The sequence below is a fragment of the Ambystoma mexicanum genome, chromosome 3q, assembly GCF_040938575.1.
Source record: "Ambystoma mexicanum isolate Mex_15411 chromosome 3q, UKY_AmexF1_1, whole genome shotgun sequence".
Lineage (NCBI taxonomy): Eukaryota > Metazoa > Chordata > Amphibia > Caudata > Ambystomatidae > Ambystoma > Ambystoma mexicanum.
In genome coordinates, this window is record NC_090926.1 from 139,574,136 (window position 1) to 139,596,736 (window position 22,601).

The 22,601-nt window shown below is 47.7% G+C and overlaps 1 protein-coding gene and 1 long non-coding RNA gene across 2 annotated transcripts in view; one reads left to right on the top strand and one right to left on the bottom strand.

The window, feature by feature from the left end:
• LOC138582231 (uncharacterized) overlaps positions 1-22,601 on the bottom strand; it is a 48,519-nt gene that overhangs the window by 24,731 nt on the left and 1,187 nt on the right. The window lies entirely within an intron of this gene.
• The window catches only part of LOC138582230 (nuclear receptor subfamily 1 group D member 2-like), a 42,901-nt gene that overhangs the window by 1,587 nt on the left and 18,713 nt on the right, over positions 1-22,601 (top strand). The window lies entirely within an intron of this gene.

The window sequence follows — 22,601 nt, forward strand, 5'->3', positions numbered from 1 at the left end:
ACAGTATAGAATAAGGTGGATAAAATTGGCCGTGGGATTTTTATATACAACAATCAACCAAATTGGAAGAGTCAGAATGTGCTTTTAGGCATCTTGCGGTCAGGTGTTGAGCAGTGCCATTCCCAATTGGCATCCTTGAACATGACCCGTGCCGCCACACCTGAGTGGGTCTACAACAGCTCATCTTCCCCCCCAATGAACCCCTTTCTGATAGGATCCCAAAAATGTCCCTCGTGAATACTTCCATGCCCCTTATTGACACGTGAACGCTACGCTATCCTGGTGAAACAACTCTGGGTTCTTTAGTGATATTCCTCCATGTCTAACTCAACTCCGCCTGACATTCCTGCAAAAGCTTTCGAGAGCTTTCTTCAATTTCCTCATAGGCAAGTGTACTGCATTATTGGATGTAGCCCTCCTCCAATGTCTCCTGGGCACTCCTTCTGGCACTAACATTTCAGTGCCCGTCTAGTATTGGGGTACACTTCTAAGTGATGTACACATTTCTGGCAATAACTGCTACCTCCCCAATTGCGGTAAATCATTACCGCCTAGGTGTATTATTATAAATTCAGGAGGATCCCCGAACCCGATCCAGTCCGCCAGTCTGTCGTGCAGTTCTTCCCATAACATGCCAGGCATCCCCCACCAGGCGGTGATTATTTTTGGGAAATGAAGGCCTTGCTGAGTGTCAGGACACAGACGAGTGACCTGCACCCATGCAGACGTGAAGGGGCCATTACCTGCCCAAAACAATATGGGCATTGGGGCAGCTCCTCGCTTACATGTCTCTTGCAATTCTCAGATCTCCAACAGCCAATTTTCCTAACTTTTTTAGGTCCCAAACCCCCCATTCAAGCGGAAGTCCCTGCTGGCCTGCACCTAGGCGAAATTAATGGGTCCCAAATTCTGCTGGAACCCATCCCACTCTGTTAGTTGCTTTTTAAAAAAAATGCTTGAAACTGAAATCTATCTAGTTACTTAGGGGCCTGCCATCCTTGTGTATCATTTTCCCCATTTTGGGGCGTAACTGTAGAAATAGCCTAGTTCTACATATTGGGCAGTGCCTGTGATCATCTGGGCAATATAGGTTGCTTATTCTTCCCTTTCCTAATTGATCAGTTTCGGATTTTTAATAAAATAGACATGCTTTCTCCTAAATCATTATCGGTCGCTGTGTTTTTTGCTATAATTTCATTTACTTTGAAAGCCCCAAAGTAAGTCAGGGCAAATGCTGCCCTGAATAGGGCTGCCTCACTGTCACTGCTACGTATTAATGTTATTGTTTTTTTTATAACTCGCCTAATACCATACCCGAGTTCGGTTTCTACGTGCGGATCCGGGATTCGAACCCCTGTTGCTCTGCGTGGTCTTGCTTCCAAGACCAGCACAATGCCCACGTGCTATTATCCTCCGTTCATATGTCAGGCAAAACATCTAAGAATCTCACCAATTTCCCAAAGTTCAAAGGTTCGCTTTGTATCTGCTTTTGTTCCTTTTGTTCTGGCTCATCCCCTGAGCGCACAGTTTGTTAATGTACTATTAGTCCAGTTGATCCTTTGACACCACCTCCCGACCCCTGTTAATTTGGCAAAATAAGCTATTGCTGCCCTGTGCGATACTGCCCATGATTTCATTGTGTTCTGTTTAAAAGCCCATCCCACAAATTCATTCACCTGATCTTTATTAATGTCTTTAACATTTCTGAATTGTAATATTTTACTGAACCCTTGCAAGCACTCACTGTATTGCATTGGGTGCGTTCTGGTGTGCTAAAAATCCTTTTTTCACGAGTCCCCCCCCAAACCTTCCATGCTTCTTCTGGCACCCCCGCCATCTCTCGCTCTGCCTGCGGTCTCCAGGACCTGAATGCTGTCAACTGCAAACAAGATAATGCATCAGCGGCGGCATTCACTTTGCCGGCGGTAGGCCTGGCTTTTACCACAATGTTGTGTTTTAATGCAGCTTTCGCTATTGTTCTCAGTACCTCGAGCAGCAGCTGGCATGATGTGAACCCTTTATTTATTTCCTGGACCACAGCCATATTATCTGGCCAAACGGCCAATTATGTATTCTTCGGTTCTGTACCCTACAAGCAAAAGGCAATACATATGGGGAATATTTCCAACAACGTAATATATTGCTGGTCCAGCTTTGTGTGTGCCAGGGTTGGGCGATGGCCCTGCACACCACTTATTGCGCAAGATAATTTTAAAGCCATTGCTACCTGCTGCATCTGTATTAATGTTCTCTTGCTCTCACGGTTCATTGGTGTCCGCCAAATTACTGTGTCGTCTTAAAATCCCACAAACATTCTTCCCATATTTCCAGGTCGTTTTTTACATTCCTACCTAGTCTTATTGGTGATGTCTCTTTGATGTCCCTTTTATTTTTAGCTCCAAGTTTCTTTGGAAGACATGCACTTGTGGCATTGTCCTGGATGCAAAATTACGTTTATCTGCTAAAGATTGAATTTCTCTCACGGTTGCTTTACCTCTTCCTTTTAGGGTGCTTATTGTTGCTAATAAATCCTCTACTTTATTTGTAGGTATTCAACGTTCCCCTTTTAGAGAGTCAATTTCTATTTGTGGAATGAACTGACCTGAGCTGGACCAACTGTCTTGTCGTCCGCCAAAGGCATTCCAGAGTCAACAGCAAGTTCCTTAAAACTCTCTAGGGCCCTCCTGCACACATCAGACCCCTGTAGTGAACCACTAATACTTCAGGCATCATTTTCTGGAAAGTCCACTGCAAGAATGAACCTACTTTTTCAAAATATGCACGAGATACAGTGTAACCCATGTGGAGGCATTTGTCAAAATAATTATTTTTATCAACTTGAAAACAAAGTGTGGATTATGGAGCCTGTCAAACCCAGTGCCCTTCAGGGCAAGTGGACTGGGTTGTACTGTGTGCTGGAAAAGGTCAGTGAGGTGAACTATCTCATTGACGTGAAAGGACCTAAACAGATGTGCAGGGTCTTTCACGCCAACCGGCTAAAACCTCATTATAGCTAGGATGACTTGGTCATGGCATTACTGACTGATGGACAGACTGAGGAGGAGACAATCCCCTCTCAGACCTCCTGACAGCACGAACACACCGGCCCCTGTGCCACTGCAGAGGGACTGTGAACTAAGCACACTGTCTGTGCCATACCGCCCTCAGGGTGCCTCAGGGAACTAGCGTTTCTGGGACTTAAAAGTGTGTAGTGACTATAGAACCATATATTTCATTCTGGCTCTTGAAACAGAAGGAGGTCTCTTGCCGACCTGGGGTTCTCACTTATGCGGCTGTACCTGCGGGTTCCGTCAGTCACCTATAGAGCACGCCAGAAGTATTTTGTAGGGGGTGTGCGTAGGGCACACCACAAGTATTTCCGAGAGGGGCACGAGGAGTGGCATGAGTGGATGGCGACTCACGTTTTAAAACTGCAAATAGTGGCAAATAAAAAGTTATAACTTCCAATCGAGAAATGGCTCGTAGAATCGGCAATTGCACATGGTAATGCCAAATCTAGTGGCCGAAAAGTGCAAACTTCCCATTGAGAAATGTGTAGATGAGGTGGCAATAGGCATGGTGATGTCAGAGCTGGCCTGTCCACATTGCAAACTTGCAATCGAGAAATCGGTAGACCAGCTGTCAATGGATGTGGCAATTTCAAAGGGGCAGGTAAAAACGGAAAACTTCCAGTTTAGAACTGGGTAGACGAGTTGGCAACAGACACAGTGATGGCAAAACTGGCCGGTAAAGACTGCAAATTTACCATCAACAAATGGACAGAGTATTTGGCAATGGACAGGGTGATGCCAAAACAGACTACTTTTTTGGTTGGTCCTGCTTTAATTCTAATTCTGCATTTAGGCAGATGGGTCATGGGTTCTGTGTCCACCCGTTGGCCCTCAGAACCATCAAGCACCTAATCGGCCCTTCCAACCATCATCCAGTCCATATGAGCCCTTTTGTGATTTTCTTCCCCTCTCTCTCTACAGTCTTGGTAGATTCACCAAAATCCATTCTCACGTCTCTCTGGGCAGTGCTATATCCCATTGCTGGAGCAAGGACAAGCGTATAACATGTACTATTGGCCACATCACTCAGTTCTACGTACGCCACCTGAATTGGCTGCACAGGCTGGCTTGCGTCAACCTTACGGGGCCTTGCAGAACATTTAGGGGTCCCTCAAATGCCTTGCTTAGAAGGAGAGGGTTTCAGAGCCTCGAGATCGAATGGCTGGAGATTGGCAGCATTAAGAAAATTCTAAAAGGTGCCTGTTTGTTTATCAGTCATTCTCAATAGTTTCTAAAAAACAAGTGAAGGAGTGGTGGCCAGAATCATTTCTAGGAGGCTTTGCGATTGCCTTGCAGGCGTCTGTCCCACTGTCTGCATTTGCAGCATTTTTCGTGCACAGTCGGAATGTTATTAGTTTGCTGTAAGGTGACAAAGGGGGGGGGGGTGCATATGTGGTTGTTGTTCTGTTTTTATCCTTGTGTTCTATGAAGACTGTGTGGATGAAGATTTTTTTACCGAGACACATTTCTGTATTTTAAAATAAAGCCAGTAAACAGATTTAAAAGATGACTCTTGGGATGGCACACTTGGACTTCTTGCCTCACAGGGTGTCTGAACTGGGACCTAGCCATTGGAGTCCGGGAACCTCCCAAGGTTTGGAGACTCTGGGGATGATGCTTTTTCCTTATCCGTCCGCTGCAGTATGGCTGCATGCAAGACTCAGGGGGCATCATTGCCTGTTTAGAGGTTCCTGCCATTACAGGCCTATTTAGTCTTTTATTGTGTTACTTGGGTCTTTGCACGCTGGGAACTGGCTCTTTGAGTTACACACAAAAAGTAATACATTAGGTTTGAGGTTATCCACAACAATCTGCATGACAAAATTGGGGAATAAAATGATTTCCAGTGAGAAGTATTCCTATATTGACTGGTTTTGAGAAGCTGACATGGCTTGGTGTACATGCGAGTTGCCAGGCTCAGCAGTAGTTAGGGGGGTATGTAGACTGCTGTGTGTTTTGGGCATATCTGGATTGCTGGAATGCTGCGGGGATATTTGGACAGCTGGAACTTTACACCGGGGACTGTGTCTCTTGGGACGTAAAGGGCTATGTGGACTCTTGAGAAAATGTGAGATTTTTATGCTCCTGCAGCATAAAAGGGTATTTAGCCACTTTTCATATTTAGAGTTGTATAGACTCATTCAGCGTTAACAGATTATTTGGCCACTGGATTGTTTTGGGCATGTTTTCATTTTTGGGGTGTTCGGCGGTTATTCACAGGCCTGTTATCTTTATTTTAATGCATTGTACATTGTGAATATTCAGACTCCTTAAGATGTGAAGAGGTATTTAGAGGTTATAGGGGTATCTGTGCACATGCCACATGTGCTTACACTACTCGGACATCACTGGTTTAGTTAAACTCTGGGGACATTAATGAGGTCATTAAAGCCCTGGATATTCCATGGGATTGGAAGTCATGGTTTGTTCTGGGATATTTCGATGTATGCGCACATCTCAATCCTGGGATGTTCTGGAGGTATCTGAGATGCTGTTGTCAAATGGCTGAAGTTCATTACAGGGTATTTGACTACTTGGCACCATAGCGTATGCATGCCCAGCTACTGGCCGTGAGCCTGGATATCTGCAGCATACTCCTAGGGGCTCCTGGAAGGATGGGTGACTGGTACCCGGGATCCCCAGATTTGTAGAATGCAAATTTGCCACAATGGCCCTTTTGTTTGACGCTGTAGAGGCTGCTTGGCTACCATTGCTTATGATGCGATAGCTACAAAAGTAATGCCTTGGTCTCTGACATGGGGCAACACGCACTTCACAAGTTCGAATCCCACGCCCACGGCAGTACAGACTTAGCCTATCCTTCTGAGTTCGATAAATAAAGTACCACTCATTATGGGGTCAAAATAACAACAGCTTCGAAGCTGGAGGAGTCTTGTATGGAATTCTTTATAAGAACACAATAATATTATGTATAGGTTTAGTGTGGTGAGAATGCAAGGTGACAGAAAACAGAAAGGGAAGAAGCTGAAGGCTGTGGTACCAGTGCCAGCTTTTGCTCTTCTGCTCATCCTTAGATTGGCACGAGCTAGGCGTCCACCCCTGTCCCCATTCCCACTCTGCCACCATAGCTGAAATATCGGCCACTGGTAGCCCTCCCTTTCCATCCTGTGAAGCCGACTGTGCACCTGCTGGCAAGGGATTTGGGGTATGTCTGATCTCACTGGAGAGTGGGCCAGGAGTTCTGGGCATGGCTGCAGGCTGCGTGGCAGAGAGGGGTTTAGGTTGAGCCGGGAGGAGGGAGGGTAGGAGCACCTTTGCTGGGTATATTTTTGAATGGACCTCTGCTGTGTCACAAGATTAAGCTGGGAGGGCGGGTGGTTGCTAAACCGGTCTGCTCTGCAGGGAATGTTTATCCACTTCACTAATCATCTGGTTACGAGGGGCTTAGTGTCACCACAGAGAGGCCAGGTGGGAGATTTACGCTAAAGAGCAAATTATGAATGGATTGGGTGAAGCAACAGACACGAAACAAGAAACGGAAGAGGCGGCGTCCAGTGTGGAGATCTGATCTCAAATAGTCGCTGCAATTCCAGAGCAAAGAGTTGATTCTAGTGGAGAGTTTGAGTTTTCACAGGTGGGTTCTGGTACCGGTGGATCTCAGATTCCACCGAGGAGATTGATTCCAGAGGAGAGGCCTCATTCCAAAGATGATTTCTGATTAAAAAGGTAGACTCAGATTCCAAAGATGACGTCTAATTCCTATGGGTTGCTCAGATTCCGGGGGGGTGAACCCAAAGATTCAGGCCCACCAAAGTAGCGTTACTGTGTACTCTTTTTGCGTGAGATAACTGCGCGTGTATATGTTGCTCAGATGATGTGCTTGCTTTGGGTTTTTCAGTGTATGTTCTCTGAGTTTGTAGATGGGTTACAGCTGGCATAGATCCCAGAAGGTTTGGAATCCACCCGGGGAAAGGAGACAGAGCAGCCGAAAGAAGGGGCTGTGGAGGTTAGAGTTATCAGCACACTGGCCGGGTGCGTTATCCGATCGGGTTTCTCCCAACATAGGCTGAATCTAATGTCCCGGTTCGGAACATGCTTTGCACTGCTCACACCAGCCCCGCCATTTAGCCCCTTCTGTCCACTCCCACCTGCCATCCAGCCCACAACCCCTGGCTCTAACCCACCTGTAGGTTTTTGGACACCTCCATCGCGGTTCTCCTTACAGATCCCGGTGCACTATGAAAATGGAAGATGGGCACGGCTTGGAGACTTGCCTTTCATTTCCATGGCGGCATTCTTGGTTGAGTGTTTGGGAAAACGTGCAACCCATTTTGTTAATCAAATACGTTGCTCTCAGCACCCAGATTCATAAACCCAGCGTCCAGGCAGCAATACCCCCCCCACCTCCCTTCTGCATGCTTTATGGGCCAGTAACGGGACCAGAGCCTGCGCTTAAACCCTCACAAATCTTGCAGGGTGGGGTTTTTGTTACTATATTAACAAATGACTCCAATACCCCAGGTCACTTTTCGTGGTTTTCATAAAGAAACTAGGTTTCTGTGTTTTCCCAGTGGCCAGTCCTTGTTTATGTTTGTGATCTATATGCAGGTGTGCTGCTCTCTGAGAGTTGTGAGTTGTAGAACATTGTCTGTGTGTGTTACTCTGCCCTGAGCTTGTTAGCTGTGTGTAATTCTGCCTTTGCTGTTTACAGTTGGGGAATGCGCTTCTGTAAGAGCAAATGTGTCTGGATGTTTACCATCCGCTCCCTCTGCAGGAGGTTGTGTGTGAGAAGGAGGTGTGTGTGGGAAAGGGGGTTCTGTGTGAGGCCAGGCTCTGCCCCAGACCGGATCTGTGGAAGTATGTCACTGGAGCTGCCATGTGAGCAGTGAGTCAGGTGGCAAGGGAGGGTGGGCTGGCAGGGCTCCAAGCTGCCGCCTATCCTGCTGCAGGGCTGCGGCTGGCGACACGTGAGCCTCTGACCCCCACAGAAGACTCCGCCAATGCGTGGGTGGGAGAGGAGGAATCCGGTCCGACCCGAATCCAGACAGGGAGGCTCTGCCGCAGCGGCAGCGATTCTGCAGTGCTGCCCGCATTGCTCGCAGTGATATCGGCAGTGCACCCTGTGGCTTCTCGGCACTCCCTCGTACAGGTGCCGCACTTGCCATGATAACTGCAGCGTTCCATATGGCATCTGCAGTCCTGCCCCTGATATCTGCAGTGCTCTCTGTGGTGCAACATATAGCGATATCCTGGCAAATAAGCCACTGAACTTCCAGCTCACGAGCATCTCGTGCAACCCACATTACATGGTGTACCAGTTTGCAACTCTCCAACTCTGCCTTGGAAACACAAGCCCCTTATCACAACACTTAAGGATACATTCTACTGTCTATTGCTGAACTATGTTCCACCTAACAGGAATTAATGCGCTCATGCATAATATATTTTGTTAATTTATTTATATTTATATAGCGCACAAGCAGCCCAGGGGCATGGAGGCGCTGTTACTTGCAAGAGCTTAGGTTACACAGGTACAGGAATGGTAGCAGTCGTTGACACATTATGAATACTACAAAACATAATACTGTTGTATATCTGTTGGTATACTGTGGTACCAGTGATATCCACAAGTCTTCCAACAGTATCTGTACAACTAGTGATATCTGCTTTACTTCCGGTCAGATCTGCAGTGCGTTTTGAGGTATCGGTCGCGCTTATATCTGCATTGCCGTCCAAGATATTCTTACCTTTGTATCTGCAGTCCTATTCTGCAGAGCTGCCCAAATATACGCAATACTGCGCTGCTAACTGCAGTCTCCTTGTGATGTCAGCAGAGCAGGCCGCATCGCCTTACATTGTATCTAGTATTGCTAAAAGATATCTGCAGTGCTGCCAGTTATGTCTACAGTGCTGCCTGCTTCTGATATCTTCATTGCGGGCCACATATCTACTGCTGTCTACAATATGTGCATTCCTGGTGGTGTAATCTGCAGGGCTGCCAACGATACCTGCAGCTTGTAGCTTATTTATTTATGCATTTATTAAGCGCACTTAGCCCGGCGGCATCAAGGCGCTGGTTACAACATAATTAGGAATCAAACAGTGCAGTTTCGGACGATCTTCAAATCAAGCAGAACAAATTCAGTTTGTGGGGATCTAGAAATGTGCTTAGATCAGGCCACACTCTGGATAAAAAGAAGAGTATTAAGATGTTTCCTGAAGGACCAGTAGGATTGTTCTGATCTTAGTCATGGAGAGCAGTACTCCCGATATCTTCAGTGATGACCATAACATCTGCACTACTGGTCAGTAAGGCCGGAAGGATCTACAGTGCTTCACAGGCAGGATTATCTGAAGTACACACATGCACACAAGTTCCCGCAGTTCTGCCTATGCCGGAGTCTCTGTAGCAAAAACACACACGGATTCATACAACATGGTTAATGCAAAAGGCTGGTACATGAACACAGACACACTGATACGCCTGCTTTATCCCTTAAAATGATGCACAAACTTGCAACAGTAAGAAAACAAGGAGTCATAGATTTGAGGGTGTCTGCCCAGTGTTGAGCTGCCGCCTGCACTGCGTTGTTGACGTGCTTAGAGTAGATGCATCCACAGCACACGCCACACAGAGGAGCTCTGCCACTGTGTTATAACATAAAAGTGTTTCACTTATGGTAATTATTGGGAGCATAGGAAGCATGTGTTTCAACACCAATATCAAAGTATTCAAAAATCAAATATATTTTTATTTGCCCAAATATACTCCAGTTGAGAATGGGAACTACTTTTTTACTTTCTGAAAAATCCGTTCCCGTTTACCTGCCCAAAACAGAGGATTGGTCCTACATGAAAATCTTTTTTGGGGCGCTGCCTGCACTAGAGGACGGCTAGAGGGAGGATGTTGTGCGTGAGCACACCAATTCTTACATTACTACCGATCAGGAGGCTGTGGTGTGAACCAAAGTGATTCCCGAAGTCTCTGCTACAGGCACACACAGGTTCCTGCATTGCTTCTCATGCAGGACACTGCTTTCTGTAGTTCATCTGATGCACTCAGAAAGGTAGATGGCCTATGGAGTAGGGATGTAACGGTATAACGATATACCGTTAAAGATACCGTGAACCACTTAATTGAACAATAATAACCGTCACATTGTTTATACCGTTATACCGTTCATACCGTAAAGTGTGCTTTTCAATCTGATTTGGAAAGGCTGCAGTAAGCAATTGCTGTGCAGTCTTGGTCTTGCACTGTTGGATGTGCCGTCTGCCAAGTAGTTTCAGTTGGAGCAGTTTTAAATGCCATTCCATAAACCACACGTGCCTCACACAAAATCAATATGTTAGCAATAGGAAGAATAGATACAGTGCCAAGAAGGAAAAGGGTTTACTTTGGGTTGGCGGCTTTGGGGTTTATATATTTATAATGGATAATGTTACTAAACATATGGCAATGGGGGATTTCCCTGGTTCTATCATTGAATTTACATATAATAAGTCATACTGCGAAATTCACTCATCTCTGTGGGTATTCCATGCTGCCATACCAAAGGATAACATGTCCATGATTACTGAACACCTTTTGGCCCGCAAGTAAACTAAAGGCTGTAACGTAAAGAGAGTGCGTGTGTGTGTGTGTGTGTGTGTGTGTGTGTGTGTCTCTGTGTGTGTCTCTGTGTGTATATGCGCACAAGCGTATACTACCATCAGCGTCCATTGATCGGTGGCATGTAGGTTATCAAGATGGCAACATGTTCATCTTCACCAGTAGCCAGTGGGGGGAGCATAAAGCCTAAATGACCACTTAAGAAAAGCTATTCAGTTTGCTTTGCCAGTTGCAGCAGGGCCCCCCCTCCTCCTCTCCACACGTGTGTTTGTGTTTGAGGGAAGCAAGGCATTTCAGTGGAAAGTATGTTGAAAAGCCCAATTCTGGCCCTGGGTGCCTGGTTTTGTTTGTGATGGTAAATCTGTCAATTTATGACCTTTTAGAAAATATTTGTTAAGATTATTTAACTCCACCTGCTATACCGCGATAACCATGATATACCGTCATTTGGCAAGAAGGTTACCGTACTGTCATAAAACTAATACCGTGACACCCCTACTATGGAGTGAGAGGGTGGATGCCGCATCTTCCCAGGTCCTTCTGGCTGGAGTGCAGGATGCCGCTTCTTCCCAGGTCCTTCTGGCTGGAGTGCAGGATGCCGCTTCTTCCCAGGTCCTTCTGGCTGGAGTGCAGGATGCCGCTTCTTCCCAGGCCCTTCTGGCTGGAGTGCAGGATGCCGCTTCTTCTGAGGCCCTTCTGGCTGGAGTGCAGGATGCTGCTTCTTCTGAGGCCCTTCTGGCTGGAGTGCAGGATGCCGCTTCTTCTGAGGCCCTTCTGGCTGGAGTGCAGGATGACGCTGCTTCTCAGGTCCTTCTGGCTGGAGTGCAGGATGCTGCTTCTTCTGAGGCCCTTCTGGCTGGAGTGCAGGATGACGCTGCTTACCAGGTCCTTCTGGCTGGAGTGCAGGCCAGGCGTGGAGAAGACTCCAGAACAAAGGCTTTGTTCCCAGGAATCAAAGATTCTGGGCCCCAAAGCTGTGTCATGGATCTCTCTGTGGGTTGAGGCCTAATCTAAGGCGCACTAAATATTGAATTGCCAAATAAATTAACTAGCCTGCAGGAATCCAAGTTGCCAGTCTAGCGCAGACATCTTCCAAAACAGTAGCCCCAGCGATTAAAGGCTGAGCGGGAACACCTAACTTTATGAACATATTATATACACATAAACACACACACAATGGATAGATACTAAGTGTAGCATGAGCATTCCCGCTTAAGTGGTGGGAGGCTGGTAGGGTTATGCTGATGTACCTCTGGGCCAAGGCCATAGGATCAAACATGATGTGCCCTAAAGCATGCATATTCACCAGGCGTTGCACTGTGACCCTGGGATTCCCTGGTTTTCGAGGCCAGTAAGGAGACCGATAGATTTAGGCACTTGGTAAGCTGCTCCCTCTGCAGTCTAAGTATTTCATTTGGAGTGGAGAGCCTCTAGGGGGTGTGGGGGCGGGAGTCTTTGTTTTAAGGCATTCCTTTTGTTATGTCAGTTTTGTGTGAAAGAGTCAATGTCTTGCAGCATACTTTCGATTCCAAACAACCCATATCTTCCAGTTCCCGAGTCCTAACTTTAGATCTACTCATGTCCTTGAGTTTCCTTGAGTTTGCAAAAAAAAACATGTCTTCAAGTGCCTTTGCAGTGGTATTCCAACTGTGGCATGTCCCCCCCTGGTGGTGCCTGACACTATATTCAGCCGGGGTGGCGGGTTGGGGGTGGGAGGGAATGCCACACAATGAAATCACGCAAAGATCAAATTCAAGACCCTCTGCATCATCCACTAGGCTGTCGGTGGCCTGGGACCTCTCTACATCCAGCTTTCTCTCCCTGCCTAAATACCTCCCTGCTAGAGTTCTTTGGTCCTCTAGCTCCAACTTTCGGCAGGTCAGACATTTCTCCAAGCAGAGAGTGGGAGCTAGATCTCTTTCCTCGGCAGGAGCCTCCCTCTGGGATGGTCTCTGTGTCCCCCTCAGACTTGAGCCGGATCTTTTCAAATTCCGTAAACTTCTAAAGACTTTCCTTTTCTCCTCCTCCGTCCCTCTCCCCTTCCCTTGCTAATGTCCCTCTGTTGCTGCGACTGGTGCCTGGTCCCTTCTGAGACCTACTGGGGTCAGGACCCTACCCCCTGTCCAGTCTCCCCAGCACCTCCTTCAGCACTTGCCCTTGGGCACCCCTTCCCTGACTAGCCTGGATCGGGTCCCCCTGTCCATCACACTTGTTTCCCTTCCCCCTTTCCCCCGGTACTTTGCACTCAGTGGCTCCATTGGCACTTGCTCAGCCTCCCATGGTCCCCGACTCCTACACTTCTACCCCTCCCATTCCTTTCACTCCTCCTTGTACCCTACCTATGCCCTCCCCTACTTTTTTATCTCTACACTTGCACGGTAAGAATGTCACAAGGCCTAGTACGACCGTTGGTGTTGTTTTTTCTTCTATGATCCCCTCCCCACTTTTGTCTTGTGGCGCCTGGAATGTTCCCCTCCCCACTTTATAGGCGTCATACAAATGCCCACTAAAATAAATAAAATAAAAGCATATGGCAGCTGATTAGCCTTTTCAGGATGTCTTGCAGCTAGTCATGATTATTGCCCTGAGGCTCCCACACATGAGCAAAGTGCAGAAGCATTAAGGTGAAGGGGAGCAGCGCTGTTTTGGGAAAGACACAGCCTGAAGGTTAAGTGCCTGATTCACAGAAGCCTTTTATAATGCTGCAATCCCATTAAAAAATGCTCTGTGAATCAGGCCCTATGTTTCTTTCGTAGATGCTCCCAGAGTTGCTTTCTCCTTGGGTAGTGGGGCGAACTCTCTACCCTTTAGCCCCACCCTTTGCACCCAGCTTGATGGCAACTGTAAGCCTGTCCTTCACTCTACCCCATCCATCATTGCAATATTTGGGAAAGGTAACCCAAAAGCAGGCTTTTACCTGTCACACAAACCTCGAGCCACAGTAGCCTCTGCATCGTCTGTTAGGCAAAATGGGATCAAGCGAGGCAGCACGGGAACATGGGAAGAAGAGAAGAGGGAGAGAAAACTAAACGAAACGCTGAAAGTACGGGAGATAGAAAGGAGGACTAAAACTAGAAGCAAAGAGAACGATGACACAGAAAAAGAGAGAGGGAAGTGACAGAGGGAGATATAACTAAAGCAAAAAGTGAACGAGGAATGGAGTTAGAGAGAGGAAAGGGAGGAGAGAAAGAAGGGGTAGGATTATACATGATCATGGGTCCCATTCACTTTTGGAGATATTCCGGGACTTGTAGTCTGGGACTTGTAGTCCACTAACATCTCCTGAATGGCATGGAGCCTGCTATCATGAATGTGGCATGGCAACAGAGAAGGTAATTGTATGTGCCACATCACCTCATATATTAATTGCTGATGTTTCAATTTGTCAAGCAAGTCACTGCTAGGGAAGGCACTTTCTCATAACAGTTTTGCCCAATATCACAAGAATCCCACCACTTCTGAATACCTGTTGAACGATAATTCAAAAGTACACTGCAGTGCACGCTTCAGTTGAGTGATACAAATAAGATGAAGTGACTGTCTTTCAAACTAATCACAATTCCCAATTAAGTGTTACCTCTCTTGGGGGTAAAAACACTTATCTATGCTAGTAAAACAGTATTACAAAAAGGTAAATAAAATGGAACTGCCATTGTTTCTAATTCTAAGTGAACTGTCCTCTGGCGGATTAAAAGCACAGTTTGTCCTTTTAGTGAGGTGGGCGGAGCTATGCAAATGATGAATTTTTTTTGTAGTCTGGACAATGGGAGTGCAAGCAACTCATAGTGACCCTGGAGTCACAGTGCAAAGTTGCTATCTGTGGCTGCGGCCAGCCAGGGGTGGACTTGGAACCAAAAAAGGCCCTGGAAATAATTTTAAAACTGCCCTTTTCCTATGAGAACATTTGAAAATGAAATAGTTTACCACACAGAAGAGGTCCATGGTGCAGCGGCCTACCGGGAAATCTCCAGAGTTCCCTAGAGGCCAGGCCACCCCTGAGGCAAGCCCAGTATCGGGGTAGTGCAAGCCACTTGAAAAGGGAGAGTGAGGCTTGAATGAGCAACACTGTGTGCACATCACAAAGCTCCGCCAACTCACGTGCAGGGAGGCGCTGCAGCACGCCGCGCCGAAAAAGCACCTGCTTCCTGGGTGTGAGCCCTGGGTGTGGAGTCATTGCAGGTCGCACGTGCACGCCGAGGCGGGCCGTCATTATATATCATTATATAGTGCGAGGAGCTGAACTCTGGGCCCTGCTTCCAGGAGCTGATAAGACTTGGAGCTTCGGGAGTGGCCTCCAGCTGACCCCGACGCAGGAAGCCTCCAGACCTTCTTTCAAAACCTCTTATTGCGACAGTATGTCCAGATATGCGACCTGCTCTAACCTTGCTGTACAGGCGACATGCAAGATAAACAGCGAAGACGTCCCATGGAAATGAAACCGGGAAGTGCTTAAGACTGCTCTCATTTTATTTAATGCTGGTTTCCCGGCACAGTTGCATAGCGTGGGGGAGGTTATTATTGGGTTGGAAAAGAACACAACAGTATATATTCCTAGGTTGGCAATACTACCACAAACATCCATTGCCACCTCGGCCACAGTGACTCGCTCAGTGAAATCATCATTGGAGGCTCTAGCTGTGACCCATGGTGTCTCGGGAGGATAGCTCTGGGGCAACGTGCTCGCCTTGGAAGCAAGACGACACGGAGCACCACAGGTTCGATCCCTGGGTCCGTGCTTAGAAACCTCTGGGTATTAAGCACGTTATAAATATCATATCATTGGCAGGACGACACTCTTCACGTGGCCGCTGATTTGGGCTACACAAGTTAAAGGTGACTTTTGTATGTGTTTTCGAGTTGTCAGAAAATGCACAGGGGGCAGCTACAGGGACCCTACAGTTTCTGATCATGCACCTGGCAAGGGTTACCGCGAGACACCTATAAGCAGGGGTGTTGCTAGGTCTGGAAAAGATCGGGGGCTAAGCTAATGGCGGGATTCGGGGCTAGCTATAGCCTTTTGGTTGTAGTCCCGGAGCTTCTATCCGGGGCTGCAACCAAAAGACCCGGGGCTACAGTCCCCTAAGCCCTCCCTAGCAACGCCTCTGCCTATAAGTAATGATAGGTGTTGCTCTTAACCAATTGAAAGATGCTTCATTCAACCTTATCAGGATGAAGGGCTAACGCAGGCCGTCTGGGAAGTGAAGTGTGACTGCCGGCTTCCCTGAGACCACCACTATGAGCCCCGCACTCAATGACTCATATTGCTGACATTGCAATGCAGTGACCACTTTGCGCCCTACTGTGCCCGTAACCTCTACTTTGCCTCACCAATCTGCTTCCTTGCTACGTGAACAGAGTGGAAAAGCACAGGATGATGTTGGTGTGTGGGTCATGCCTCAGTCTGGTAGAGAAGCTTGATGCTACAAAAACTCTCCGACTCTCTACAGAAAGGTATTCAACGAAAATATTGTATCCAAAATCCTGCATCACCCAAAATCCTGCACTTTGGGACTACAAAAATCTCATATTGCAAAATACCGAATTAGGGGAGCGAGGGTTGCAGGGGGTCTCCCCCGCTCCCCTAATTCGGTATTTTGGTCTGCAGGGGTCGCGGCGGTGTCCCCCGCATACACAACATGTGTTGCGGGGCCAAAACAAATAATCCTCCAAAATCTCGAATTACAAAATGCGAACCTACTGTGTTCGTGATTTTGTAGTTCGAGATTTTCGTTTTCGTGACCTTAACATACAGCCCTACAGAAAGACTTTGTTCAGAGCCAAAAGAGACTGTTGGGCCGATTTATCAATTTTCTTGGTAAGCTATCAGATAGTGCCACAATGCCTGACAGTGGTGTCATATGTGGACTCTCCTGTGCTCTTCCAGAGGGTTCAGCTCCAGGCTGACCAAATGCTTTTTTGGAGAGAGTGCTCAGCCTCGCAGGCCTATGTGACTGAGCCACCTCGCCCTACTACCTCTTCTGGTCAGTCATCACTCCCGTGCCCATCCTCTAATTTCTATTTCAACCCACTATAGGGGCTCAAGCAAGATCCATCCTTCTTGGCGAAACCAAAAGGGACAGAAGCTTAGAATGAGACAACAATTACGCGACTGGGAAAGTGGAACTCTGGGAAAGTTTGCCTCTGATATGGAGAGGCTCACACGAGCAGCACCTCGATTACCCCAGCGACACTCTAATATGCAAACTCAAATGTTGTATTCTGGTTAAATCGTCAAACATTGGACTACTCAAATACTGCCTATGGCAAACCAGAAAATAACATAAGCATCCGCCATTCTCAGGTAGGGAAATACAGCCCAAGCCCTCGTTGCAGGCCCCCGCAAGTGCAGCTTGAGATAAGCGCATGCCTTTGATTAGAGCTCGTCATAGGAGTACAGGTTAGTCCAGGCAGGTGAAGGCCGCCCAGTGCAAGTGAAATCAAAATGCTCAGAAGCTTAGAGTGACACATACATTATGCAAAACAGAAAGTGTGCCTCTGGGTAAGTTCCCATTAGGTTGGTAGTTCGGCTTGCCACTTGCTGCAAGAGTGCCCACATGTCAGGTCCAGCTTCGGGCTGAGGAGGGCTGCTGTTGGGTCCATCAAGACAAAGGCGGTGTAAGGTCACCCCAAGATGCTGTTCCTTTATGTTCATCATAGTGGGAGGGACAAGGCCGGGGTTGGAAGAGTCACGTTGTGGTAACCGACCTACACTAAACATACTAGCCTTCCACTGGCATCTGCCTGGGTGGGCATCTACACACGTGCGACACACTCTCCTGCATCTCTACGGCCTTTCTGGGATATCCAAGCACTAGCTCTGGGCGAAATCGAGTGTGGACTGGTTCTGCCACAGCCCATGTGACATTTTAGAGGCTGTTGTCTGTGAAGCAATGCCCCCAAACACCCAATATGTGTGTGTATTTTGCCCGTTATCCCTGGCACTTCAGAGGCACTCGCCCGTTGGCATCGCTGCCCGTGCGTAGGTCGGGGCAGAGCAGCACGGTCTCTCGGGCGGGCAGCAAGGGGTCAGCGGCCTGGCACGCGATGCTCTGCTCAGCACAGTGCGCTCGCGGCTGCCCTACATTCTCGCTTCTTGCTGAGCTCGGCTTCCCTCGTGTCAGAAGTGGAGCAGTGTGATGGATTGTGGGCCAGACACTGCCGGAGAACATTCCTGCATGTGGGGCAGGCAGGGGGCGCTGGGGGAGGAGAGAGAGGGCGCGGGGCCGAGTGTTTGGGCCGGTTCAGGCCATTGTGGCTGTGATGCACTGAGCGGAAGAGGGATGCGGGAGAGGGTCGTTCAGGGTGCTGGTCACTGACGCCGCCCTGCTGCGAGATTGCCATGCACCTGCTGCGGGTGATTTAATTGCATCCTTCGGGAGGAAAGTGTTATCTAATTTATACGAACTCCCCGCTCACAACCAGCAGTGGCCACGGTCTACAGCACAGCCAAACACAGTAACAACTCTTTTCCCCACCTGGGCTTCTATGCCACAAGAAAGGGTTAACTTCTCAGGCCTGACATTGGGCAACCTGGCATCTCCGAGGGTCTCTGTGCTGCCCGTACAGACCAGCTCATGCTGTGTAGGAAGGTGGCGGCCTTCTGGCCCTGTATGGGAGATCGGGACATGGATGGTCCCTGAGCTGGGAGGCAGGTCCAAGTTATAGTACCACAATAATGTCACCGTTTTTATATAGTGCCTAATGCCAGAACCCCCTGCTTCTAAGCTCTTTTATTTTAGGGGCTGCTACTACCCAATTTACTACCCATTTCAATGTATAAACCTCTGAACGATGAAGAGCCGAGGTGGACTGCCTGTGCCCGGCAGCCTGAACTCGCATGCCATGGGGCGAGAGAGAGGGATTAACTCGTTCAGCCCACCTGCCTTAAATATACTACCGAGCTTCGCAGCTTGGTATGTTAAAGCGTGGCCGCCTGAGGGGCTTTCATCACTTTTTGCTGATCCCGGCGCTTGAGTGCTGTCTATAACCTGTGACTGCCTCCCATCCTTGCCTCAGAAAACACCAAATAAGTGTTGGCGATAAAAGGCTGTGGTTTTTATTGCACATTACGTAATAATAACACACCATCATCATAATAATACATAATGTACACTATTGGGCATGGGGCACAGGGTCCAGGGTTGTGCCCCCTGGCCCGTGTCACCTTCCTCTTTCCACGACGACGTGGGCCTCACCCGTTGCCCTGTATCTCTTCTCTTCTTTCTCTTCCCTTTTTTCTTGGGTGGGAGGGTTCTTGGGAAAGAAAAAAGTATTCTGCGTACTCAGACTACTTGTTTGGTGCTCTGTGCGGAGTCCCAAACAAGATTGTACTTTTCTGGTGCTTGGGCAGCTCCTTATATTATGGATGACTAGCCTTAGGCTATGTCTGCTTGTGTGGGGGCTCTGACCATCCCTCGACTGCACTTCTCACTTTGGGGTGCTCATTTGTTCCCTACCTGGGGGTTTCCTGCCTCCTATCTTTGGGGCTTGTCACCTTCTCTTTTACTGTATTGGCCCATTGTTTCCCTCATCCTCCCTGGCACCGCGTGTCTGTGGGAAGGGCTGGGCAGAGGTGTTGCACTTCCTCTGAGTCACTGGTTGCTGCCTGACAACCTGTGATCTGCTCCTCTCCCCATTTGTCCTATTTTGCCCCACAGATTACTGGCCCCCGCTTTCTTAGTTACGGGGTGCCCCCTCCACAGCGCTGTCTAAATCTGAAACTATTGCATTGCAGTGCAGCCAGGAGGGAGATGACCTATGAGGCAGGGCACACAGCTAGTGGGTGTTTAGTTGTTTACAACACCGTATGGTCTTTCTCACCCACTATCTGCCCTTCCCCGCCCCAAAACTCATCCTCATGGGCTCTCTTTGAGCCAGCTCTACCAAGCGGTTACACCAACGCTTGGCATGCCTGTTATTTTTAAGCAGTCTGCTCAGCTAACTGCAGCTGTAAATTCACTACTGGCGTAACAACCCTGTCTTAACCAAGTGTGCCTTCAGACACTTGATTTAATTTGTTGCAGGCACTAAATTACTGACAAAGCAAACAGTTTTGGCTTGTGTATAGGTATTAGGCATTTTCCATAAACTGCCATCATATACCCAGGTAATCACACCATTGTCCACCTGTTGCCATCTAATGGCCAGGCAGTACCATTATGGCAGTGCCTGGTAAATGCCTGTCCCATACCTACACACAAGCCAAAAACTGTTGGCTTTGCCAATGCTCGCTGTATTTAGGAACCACCAGAGTAGGTGATGATGAACTTAGTCTAAGGGTAGTTTCCTAATGTTGGAACTTATTTACTATAAGACAAGATCATATTCATAGAAGGCACGACAAACCATGTAGACAGATTTAAACTCAAAATGGCTCTGACTGGTTACCAGGGCAGAGCAGCGAGCCAGTGAGATGGGCTTGTGCTGCTATACAGGGTCGGCCTTAGTAGCGGCAGCACCCGGGCAGCAAAACTAAAATGTGGCGCCCCTCCCCCTGCATGCCCCTGGTCATGCGTGGGTGCCACATTTTTCAATAGGCACTGATGAGAAAGCCTCTGCGCCCTATTGTTATTAAATTTGTCCCGCTCCCAGGAGCAGGGCGCATTTAATTTGAATGGGGCACCTGCTGTGCCTTCTCCCACCATGCCAGCTCAGGGGCGACCTTGAAAGACTCCCCCAAGCCTGCGTGGCGGGGGGCTAATGACCCCCCGGGCGGTTGCCCGGGTGGCCCTGCCCTAAGGCCGGCCCTGCTGCTTTGGTTTAATTTGCAGACAAGCTGCCGCATTCGTCACTGGAGCTATTTGGAGATGCCTCAGTAAGTGCTATTAGAGTGATGGATGTGGAGCATTACCAGTGCCAGAGGTTCATGCACTTTGCAAAGGAGAGTTAAGTATGGGGAGATATGTGCCATCATTCTAAGGTCGTAAAGGCGTAAAGATTTTTTTTTTCATTGTACCTGGGATCTGCTGAGCGAGTGTGAGCTCTGCGATAAGCTTTACTCCTAAATTCTCTCTTTTTATAAGGATTTTATATAGGTCTGTTCACCAACTGTATTATTCAGGAGTTCACAGTCAGTTTGGAGGGCGATCCTGCCATGAGAATCTCTGTTTTATTCAGATTTATTTTAAGGTAATTATATCACAGCCGCAAGTCGATTTGTAACACCTGTCGGAATCTGATGCAAGCTTAAAAATGAATTGGGTATTATCCCCGAATGAGGTCTATGCTAGGAGTGGGTGGGGGAAATGAGCCCTTCGGAAGAACACTGCATCCTGGGGAGGTGACATCTGCCACGCGTGGGGCGAGGCCTACTAGTTATGTACAGTTGTTACAGTGCAGTGCCTTGACCTATATACCAGCACCATATAAACGAATTTCTTGTAGATGAGTAGGAAGGCCCCGGTTGTCCAACTCTAGGCCTTTAGGGCCAGAATCCTGATGGGCTTTCAGGATATCCCTTATTAATATTCATGAGAGAATTTGCATATGTTTACAATCATTGTATGCAAATGTATCTTATGAATATTAATGAGGGGTATCCATAAAATCTGACATATTTTCCGCCCTCATGAACTGGAGTTCGACAATCCTGGAACTAATGGTGCCCAGCGTGTCCGACAGGCCAAGTAGTACCAGAACTCTGCCACATCAGTGGCCATCTAGCAGGATAATAATGACTGCTTTGGTGCAATTCAAGGCACCAACGTCCGTTGGTAGATCCTGGGCCAGGTAGTAAGACAAGGAGCAAGAACCATACAGACCCAGGTAAATTGCAAACAGAAGCAAGATTCTTTATTCCTCATAGTTACAGCTTAGCGGTGTAGAGGTGGGAGAGAAGGTAGCATGCATCCACTCTGGTCCCTGTCTCATCTCCCAGTCCCCCAACTGACATTCCCGGAACATCCAGGCGTCCAGGATTCCACATACCTCACAGCATTCTACCAGGTCTCTCCCTGCAAACACTCAAGACACACATACTCTAGTCACAACACATCTCCTTCTCTAAAAACAAACAATTGTGAAAGACACTCCTTCACATGCCAGGACAGCAACCACAACAAAACTAAACTTCTACCCTGGCCTGCCACGCCAGGGTCTCCGTACAGCCACTACCGAGCACAAGCTTGCCACACAAGGACTAATAAATAGACCTACAAACTCAACCATCACAAAGAAACGTGAAACTCCTTCTGCCAGGTACTGCCACTCGCTTACCACAGGTCTGCCACACCTGATTACTAACCTATCCCCACCACCGGGACTAAACTCACTGGCCAAACCGATGTCCTAGGCATCCATCTAAACTAAGCTAAAAACCACAACATCCAAAGACAATCTACACCTCATCCCTTCTCCCACAAGAACACATATAAAAGAATGAAATGGATAGAAAAGTAACTTACAGAACAAATAACACACTAAACCAATTTGTGCCACCACTAAGACATGGTGCGAAGAAATACAGACCCTGTGTGAGGCCCACAAGCATACAGTGCAAAATTCATGCCAGCACGAAAGAATGGAACAAATGCTTGCACAAAAATGAACTGAAAGTTTAAAACAATTTAAAAAAATGTTGGAATATCTAAAAATTCTTACCAGTGTAATAACATTGCAACCATGCAAGGTTTAAAAAGTAACACATGCCACCGCATAAACTTCACCAAAAAACCTCAGTTATGCTGGCAGTGCCTTGTGCGCCAAATAGGAACTCTAATCCCTCTCCTAAATAATGGAATTCTAACCCATCACCCACTAAACAAATTGGCAACACAAACCCCAACTATGCTCTTCCTCGACTAGATGGGTCGCTCTGATCAAACATACGACTCATAACACAACTAAATTAGATTCTCCCAACATATATGCATCTCAATTCCTCCATACATGGCCACTCTGGTTAAACACGCGACACATGGAAATACATCTAACCTGGATGCTCTCACAATGGCATCTCA